Genomic DNA, 8,465 nt, shown 5'->3' with positions numbered 1-8,465 from the left:
TTACAATAATGTTCAGATGAGAAGATATTCACATCTCGTGAAAAATAACAGAAAAAATATATAACATGATCTTGTTTATGACACATCTAATTTAAGATGAACATTTTTTCACATTTCTAAAGTTAAAGTGTATCTTACAATTGATAGCATCTTAGAATCAATGAAATGTATAATTATTGATGCATTTAATAATCTGGGAAGTATTTATTCAAAATTAATATCTGTGGTGGAAAATGGTGTACTAGGGTACTTTTATTTTCTATTCTGATGTTGTTTTTACTTTCTCTAATCAGCTATATTTTTAAAAATATTCCATAAAAACAATCAAATATTCCCATTGGGTTATTCTAAAATATTTTTAAACCCCTGGAAGAAAATAATATGCAGAATAGTTCATCAATACCCCAATAACCATTTTGCTTGGGAGAAAGATATTTGGATCCATAATGGATGCCAAAATATAGTGTTTGGTTTTTGTTTTTTTTTTAAGGCATTTGACCAACTTGATGTCTACACATTCTTATGGGTGAGTGGCTCCTTTTTCCCAACCTCAATGACATAAATTCCTAATCTGGCTAAATAGTGGATTTGCCAGATTTTCTTTCAGCTACAAAAAATAAAGAATAGATCCTTTTAAAAAAGATTGCATACTAATAGTTTAAAAATACTACAGGCTAATAAATATTAAAATACTAGCATTTTAGGTAAAATATTTCCATTAAGGAGTTAGAAACTAAACACATCACACTAAAGCGTTCAAACTGAGTAACATGTTACTCCATAGAGTATATGCCTCTGTATATGTGGGTTGAAAATAAATAATCATTTCTTCTGAAACAATCTCCAATAGAATTTTATGTCTAATAATAAATTAAATATAACTAAAAAGAAAAACAGGAATATAAACCTAGAATTTAAAATGTAATCTTTTTTATAAAATCATGAAACATAGTAGATTTTTTTTTTTTTTTTTGAGACAGAGTCTCAAAATGATCCTCCTGCCTTGGCCTCCCAAAGTGCTAGGATTACAGGTATGAGCTACTATACCTGGCCCAAATTATCTTTTATTATAGAGGGGTATAAGACTAATATACATGCCAGAAATTATAAAGGAAAAAAGATATATTTGACTACATAAAATTTGAAATTTTCTACACAATATAAAAATACCACAAAGTTAAAAAATAAAAAAAGAAAAAATTGCAATTTATTTAACATTATCCTTAGTATACAAAGAGCTATTACAAATAAATAAAAAATATAAGTACGTCAATGGAAAAATAAGGATATAAGCTAGCAATTTACAAAATAAGAAATAAACATGGCCAATATATGAAAAAATGTTGTTTTCGCTTGTTCAATAGGAAAATACTTTTAAAAGATTGAGAAAGTCTAATCTTCGAGTGTGGGGCATACTGACACTTTAATTCAGTGTGTACAGTGGTATATATAGTACACATTTTCTTTAGCACAATCTGAAAATAGTGTTCTTCCAATAAATATTTATTGAATACCCATAGATGTGGCACTGTCGTAGATGCTGAGAACACGATAAAGAATAAGACAGACAAGGGAGGAGAAAGTAAATAAACAAATTAACAAATTAATGTATTGAAAAATAAAAAGTACCTACCCTTTGAACTGTCAGCTTCTTTTAAAAAAAAACAGTAGTCTTATTTATTGAAAGACATCAGTTAAGAAACAGAAAAATAATTATTAGGTAAGCTTATATGGCACATGATTATGATTAAGTTCCACTAATTTATATTTATGTATTATGCTTTCTGTTAATTCCAGAGCATTATATTCATGCAGCAGTGGTAGTAAGTACTAATTTTTTTATGTTCATCCTCTTGATAAAGCACTATAACATCAGGAATATTTAGTTGGAGTCATTTTCTACCATTGGAGTATGTGATACCCTAATGTTAAGAAATCAAGTCCAAGCCTAGGAAATTTAGACTGATTATTTTTGATTTACAAAACTTATATATATATATGTATATATAAATCCAGTAGTTGTATCTGGCTTTTACCTATTTCTGTATTGAAATTTTCCATCATTTACAGTTTGTCCCAAGCACAAATCCTGAGCCATGGGATGCCAGGGAATGATATAATATGGTAGTAGCACAGTTTGCTTTTGCACTCTTAAACCATTAATTTTACTTCTAGGAATTTGTTGTAAGAATGTAATCAACAAGTACACAAATGTTTGTTTAAAAATGTTATTTGCATTGGAAACAAATGTTCTTGACAGATGAATGGATAAAGAAAATGTGGTATATACATACAATTGAATACTATTCAGCCTTTAAAAAGAAGGAAATTCTGTAATATGTGACAACATGGATGAATCTTGTGACATGCTAAGTGAAATAAGCCAGTCACAGAAAGACAAATATTGCATGATTCCACTTATATAAGGTATCTAAACTAATCAAAGTCATAGAATCAAAGAGTGGAATGGCGGTTGCCAGGGCTGGAGGGCAGGGGGAAATGGGGAGTTACTAATCAATAGGCATAAAGTTTCAGTTAAGCAAGATGAGTAAGATCTAGAGATCCATTATACAACATTGCACCTATAGTCAATAATAACGTATTATATACTTAAACATTTAAGAGGGTAGATCTCATGTTAAGTGACCTTATCACAGTAAAATAATTTTTAAAAAGATGTTGTATTTGCAGAATTGTCTATAACAGCAAAAAAGGGACATAAACGTTCATTATGGGATTATTTAAATAAATTATGCAAAAACCCACATATAGCAATATTATGCAACCCTTAATAATGATGCAACCCACAGAACATTGGTCCATTTAAAATATATGTGTTCATCTAAAAGAAAACCCATTTACAATGGCTTTCTATGGTTTTATGCATTTCTCCACTATGTAAATTTCTTAAAATGAGCATACATTTCTTGACAAAAAAAGCATATCGATGTTTTGAAAAATACAAATGTAATCTTTAAGAACTTCACAAACCATATACCACCAATATATTTGAAATTGCCAGCATTTTGATACATCTTAGTCATATTTTCTTCAGATTATAAATTTCTATAAGATTATCTAGATATTGTTCTGTATTAAAATTTACCTTAATTCTTTTTGCTTCGCCTTCCTTTAGGAACTTTTTGGTATCAATATCAATTTTATATCTTTCTAAACTAGCTTTGTTCTGGAATCTAAATGAGTATAAATATTATACTTAATTGCTCAGCCAAATACCAAACACTTCAATCCACAGGCTCTGTGCCTTTGGAACAGATGATTATGAAAATTTATGGTTCCACAGAGTTCAGAAACACTAGAGGTGTCAAAAAATAAAGATGGATTACAAAAAGCTCTGGAAAATGTGTGACTCAGAGTTCATGATGGCTTTGAAAAAGGATGAGAGTATTTACATGTGCATTATGTTTATGTACATATACACATGCCTGTATTTTACATAGCATACATGAGAGTTCGTGTTTATGCTCAAGGTGTATACTTTCACGTAGGTAAACCTGTTAATGCATATGCTTTATCTGCACCTCCAAGGCGAGCCACATTTGCCTTCATGTTATCTTCAAAAACCAGCATCAACCCGTGTGCAAAGGGATTCAGTGTTCACCGGGCTCCACTCTGGCTACCTGCCTCGGAGATGGCCTATTTCTGGAGAAAGTGCAGAACAGAAGGGCAGGGCAGGGCAGGCCATGGCCCAGGAATCAGTTGACAAGGGCGCGTGAGGCACTTCAGCACCAGGGACACGGGCAACCCTGATCAAAGTCCTTTCCCGCGGAATAGCCCGCGGAGATCGCCCCTCCGGAGCCGCCCCCAGCCCACTCCGCCCAGCGCGTTAACTCTCTCGGAGCCCTCAATTGTCACTCTGATTCTTTCAGCACAAGTCTCCTTCCTGCCAGTCTGCGCAGCCCTTCCTCCCTCTCCTCTCCTCCCAAATGAGGCCAAATGGGCGCACGTGGGGTGGAAATTCTACAGCGCCCAGAGGACTGTAAGAAAAGAGTCGTGTTTTCCTCCCCGGGGCTGGCGGAGGCTGAGAGGAGCTGCCCTGAGCCTCCGCCGCCCCACTCGCCGGCAGCCGAGTCCTTCCTCCACTAACCCTTGCCCTCGTCTCTCCTTGCGCGAAGATTTCTACAAACCGTCGATTTACCGCGAAAATCTCAACCCATATAGACTGGCGTTCAAGAGTCATGGACTAAGAGAGTAATGAGAAATACAAGTTCTTGGCCATATTTCTAAAACTATACAGCATTTTTAAAAAGTTGTATTTGAAACTGATCCCATGACGCCACAGGAACTCACCCACCCTTCCCTGAGTGGCTCCTGGGCAAGAGGAAAGCAATAGCCACTGGCTTTTATCATGGACGCTGGGGGAGGGCCCATACCTGCGACGGTGGCAGGATGTGGGAAGCGGGGACCATAGCTGATGCTGACCCTAGCATCCCGGCCTCCAGGTTCTCCAGGAGGGCAGCGCAGAGAACTGGGGGCTTCGCGGCCTTTCAGGCGTTGTGCAGTGCCCCAGCGAAGGTTTGCAAAGGGGTCGAGGCGCTTCGCCCCCAGCCCAGCCCTCACCCAAAAAGAGGGGCTCTGCCCCTTAGGTGTCGTGGCTAAAAACAGGTGGTGGGTTTCGGGGTCCGCTCCCACTCCTTCCCCGTGGGGCGATCCGGCAGGCAGCGTCAAGGTCCCAGTCCGCCGCTGCCGACCGACTCCCGGGGCCCGTTTACCTGCGTGTGGCGGCGAGGAAGGCGCGCCCGGTACTCCAGCTGGGACTGCGGTGTTCCGCGCGCCTAGTACAGCCTCGGAGCCAGCTGAGGCCGCTGAGCGCACGGCCTGCAAAACCGCGACCGCCGCTGCTGAGAGGGACCGGGAGGGAGAGGCGGCCGCCGGCGCGGCCACTGCGCCTGCGCCCCCCGCTCCCCCTTCCCACCCCGCCCCACCGTGCTGACCCAGCCGGTGTGGGAGTCTAAGACCGCGGGGGGCGCTCAGGGTTTGCGCCTGGACTGAGGGACTTCCTCTCCCTGCGCGGTGGGAAGTTCTTAGCCACGGGAAACTGCCTGCCCCAGGCGCCTGTAGCCTACACGTTCTAGGAGGGAGCCTGTGTGAAGCAATCGCTTGTCAGCCTGGGCGACATAGTCCTCTGAAAGGGGGCAGGGAGGCAGTCTCGGTCCATTTCCACCCAACTGCTTGCGTTTAAAAGTCGCTAGCCGGTTCTTTGATATTTAAAAATGTTCCCAGCATCCGTAAATCGTGGTCTGGAAAGGTCTTCGGATATCCCCGAGTCCACCCGACATTTTACTCGTGAGGTCTCTTAGGGAAAGGTCTGGACACTGCAGAACTTGTTCCTCTACTTGGGTCTACATACCCCAATACCAGGCCGAATGAATGTAATCTCTTGGAAATGACCTGGTCATCAAAGCAATGCATTAGATGGGTCAAGGGCACAGGCAGGAAGGCCATGACCCTAGGCCAAGCAAGAAAAGGTGAGGCCTGAACCAAGATGCTAGCTGTGAGAAAAGACAGGAGGTGTCTGCTGGTTTTTCCTCTGTTCCTTCAAATCCACTCTCCACTGTGCTCTCTGACTCAGGGCTGACCTTTATGGACTTCATCAATTGTAATCTGGCTTTCAGTTTGGCAAGTCTGAGGCACCTGCAGGAGATTAGAGGGCAGGATGTTATTAGGGACTTTCCCCTCCACCCCCAGCAAGGCCCCCTGTTAACAGTGGCTACGTTCTTCATCTGAAAACCATTACTCCAGTCCTCTGACCCTCTTCTACAGTTTTCTCTGGTTCCTTACCATTAGCTGCCCTTAACTCTTCAGGCCTGGGGCTGGTAATGGCTCTCAGAGGTTTCCTTTAACCCTGTCCACACCTTTTTAAATAGTTCCTTCATTACACTTTCCTCAACTACCTTTTCCTACCTTTCCAGGACGCTATAATAGATTTTTAGTCCATTGTGGCTGGCAAGATTCATGAGAAAAAAAAAGTATGTAAAAGAAACATGGGGCTTTTAAAAGGGGAGATGTCTCCTGGAGCCATCTTAACAGTTCCCTGGGTTCCAGGCAGCTGTCTTGCTAGGTGGTCTCCCTACTGAGCCCCCTAGCCCAAGGATGCCAAATGTTAGGGACAGAAAAGCAAGAGATAATGAAATGATAGAAGCAGAAAAACAAGAAGGAGGCAACAGTTAAAGAAAAACAATAAGAAGGAAATAGTTACAGAAAAATAACCAGGGAAAACAGTTATTTCAGTCTTAAAGAATGGGGTAATTATACCATGGAACAGTAACCACCAATCAGAAAATAGAAAAACACCATAAACAATGACTTTCCCATCACACATATAGGAGAAAGGAATGTCTGGAACATAACCTTTAAGTTATGTCCATACCTGGAAAAATCCAGACCCCAAAACCCATGACATATAGTCATTAAGTAATTAATTATAACTGACCTTTTACATCAACATATACTACTAGAATACAAAAGGAAAAACATAGAAGACAGTGTCTTCTCCACTTGGAAATGTACTTTCTCTTTGCACCCTTAAACTTTCCTTACAATGAATTCTTCATGCGTACTTGCTGAGTGTCATCTCTCTCCCTGGCATGGGCCAAGCCTTGTGATTCCTCCAAGCTAGGAGCCCAAGAACTGGGGAAACACTTCAAAGTCCAGCCATGGATGGGACCACGACACAAAGACAGTTTGAGTAGACCCAAGAATGGAATTCGAACTGCTTATAACCAATGTGTTCACAAAAAGGCTGCGGATCATCTGCCCAGCATAATAGAATTTTGGATACCTCTTGATGTAGAAAGACAGTCTAGATTTTTATGGAGCAAGTGCTGGTGCCCTGCCAACTGCAGCTGGGCTGCTTTTGAATGAGTCAATATTCTTAGGACACTTAAGAGAGTCCTGGGCACAGAGTCTGATAAATGTGCATAAGAGGAAACTGCTGAATGAGGCAATTGTCAAGATTGAGGGCCTCTGGCTGTTCCTGTAGAAAACCCAGAGAATATTCCCAAAGAGGGAAAAGAAAGGGCCATAGAGTGAGTAATAATCATTAAATTGGCCCTAGCACTCCATATCAGCTTGGTCTGAATCCAGGACTTGACCATTTCTCAGGCTTGTAAAAACAACCAAACTGGTTTGACTAGTTTGATTCCTCTCCCACCCCCTTCAAAAACCAACAACCCAAGGCGGCAATATCTTGGCAAAGCTTACCCAAAGGGATCCCCAGGCATAGCTGGTAGCTGTTTGCAAACAGAATTAATGTCCAAGCAAACAGATTATGTGTACTGAATACAAATGAGACCAGAACACTTAACATGTATTTCCCGACTTTCACCCTTTCTAAGAGAAAGGATCATTTGCTGTTCAGACAGGCATTCATTTTGCTCATCTAGGTAAGGGATAGAGGTGCAGAAGCAAAAAAAGCCTCAGAAAGCTAGGGTGACCTACAGAGCTTCAGCCAGATTTTATGTTTCTCTGGAAAGAAGTGGGGTGGCTTGGGGGTGAGGAAGAGAGGCAGAAAAGTTTTGAGGATGGGAGCAAGATTATAAAAAAAAGCCTAGAATGAGCTGACTTTAAGACAGAAAGTTTCTGGGGGTTTTGAAAACATGAGACTAGGGATTTAGCATAGCTGCCATTCTGAGCGACACTGAGATTCAGAGAGGGAGGAAAGAGGGTTTTTAGACGTTTTGGTGTGTAATAAGTGGAATTATTTTGTGCTGTAATACTGAAGGCTTTTCCTTGCAAGTGTCAAAAACTCAAACTAAAACTGATTTAAGAAAAGGAATGTATTTGGCTTAATAAATGAAAAATCCATTGATAGATAACTTCCAATATGGTTGGATTTAGGGGTGCAATCAATGTTACCAGGACCAGGATGTGGTCTCTCTTTTCCTCTCTGTTGACTTCAAAGAATCTATTCTCACATACTGATTTCTTCCCACCTCCCTACCTTTCCCTAGCATTCGACTGATATTTTTACAGCCCAACCAGGTTCATTGCCTGCTGCTCAAGAAGAAACCAATACACTGAGACAGCGGGGGTTACAGTGGAGAAAGAGTTTAATATCGCAGGTGCCATGTCAGGAGGCAGGAGAAAAATCTCAAATCCACTCTCCAAGAATTTGGGAGAAAGGGTTTTTAAAGATAGTTTTGTTTGCAAAGGGCTAGGGAATTGAGACTGCTGATTGGCTGGGGATGAACTCATAGATCAATAAGCAGAAATTGTCTTCTTTTGCTGAGTCAGTTCCCAGGTTGCAAGACCAGGGGAGTTGGTTCCTTGGGCCACTGGTCTGGTTCAGTCAGTTGGTCCACGGGAATTCAGGGTCTGGAAGATATCTCAAATATCATCAGCCTTAGGTTTCACAAGGGTGATGTTGTCTATGGGAGCAATGAAGAAAGCTAAGAATCTTTGTGACCATCAGCTATATGACTCCTGAGTAGGAAGCAACCATA

The 8,465-nt window shown here is 40.9% G+C and overlaps 1 protein-coding gene and 1 pseudogene across 2 annotated transcripts in view; one reads left to right on the top strand and one right to left on the bottom strand.

The window, feature by feature from the left end:
- Window positions 1-4,777, bottom strand: part of SLC35G2 (solute carrier family 35, member G2) — a 36,718-nt gene extending 31,941 nt beyond the window's left edge. The window contains exon 1 of one of the 2 annotated variants that reach the window (XM_012663737.1): window positions 4,734-4,777. The gene's annotated coding sequence lies outside the window, so the exon portion shown is untranslated. Of the gene's footprint in view, window positions 1-4,581 lie in introns of both variants that reach the window. The other variant, XM_012663741.1, reaches the window with a different exon arrangement.
- A 687-nt stretch (window positions 4,778-5,464) lies between these two features.
- The window catches only part of LOC105825558, a 14,509-nt pseudogene continuing 11,508 nt past the window's right edge, over window positions 5,465-8,465 (top strand).

This window comes from Propithecus coquereli, unplaced genomic scaffold (assembly GCF_000956105.1).
Source record: "Propithecus coquereli isolate 6110/MARCELLA unplaced genomic scaffold, Pcoq_1.0 Scaffold12, whole genome shotgun sequence".
Lineage (NCBI taxonomy): Eukaryota > Metazoa > Chordata > Mammalia > Primates > Indriidae > Propithecus > Propithecus coquereli.
Note: the sequence above shows the minus strand (reverse complement) of the source record. Positions and strands in the feature narration are given on the sequence as shown.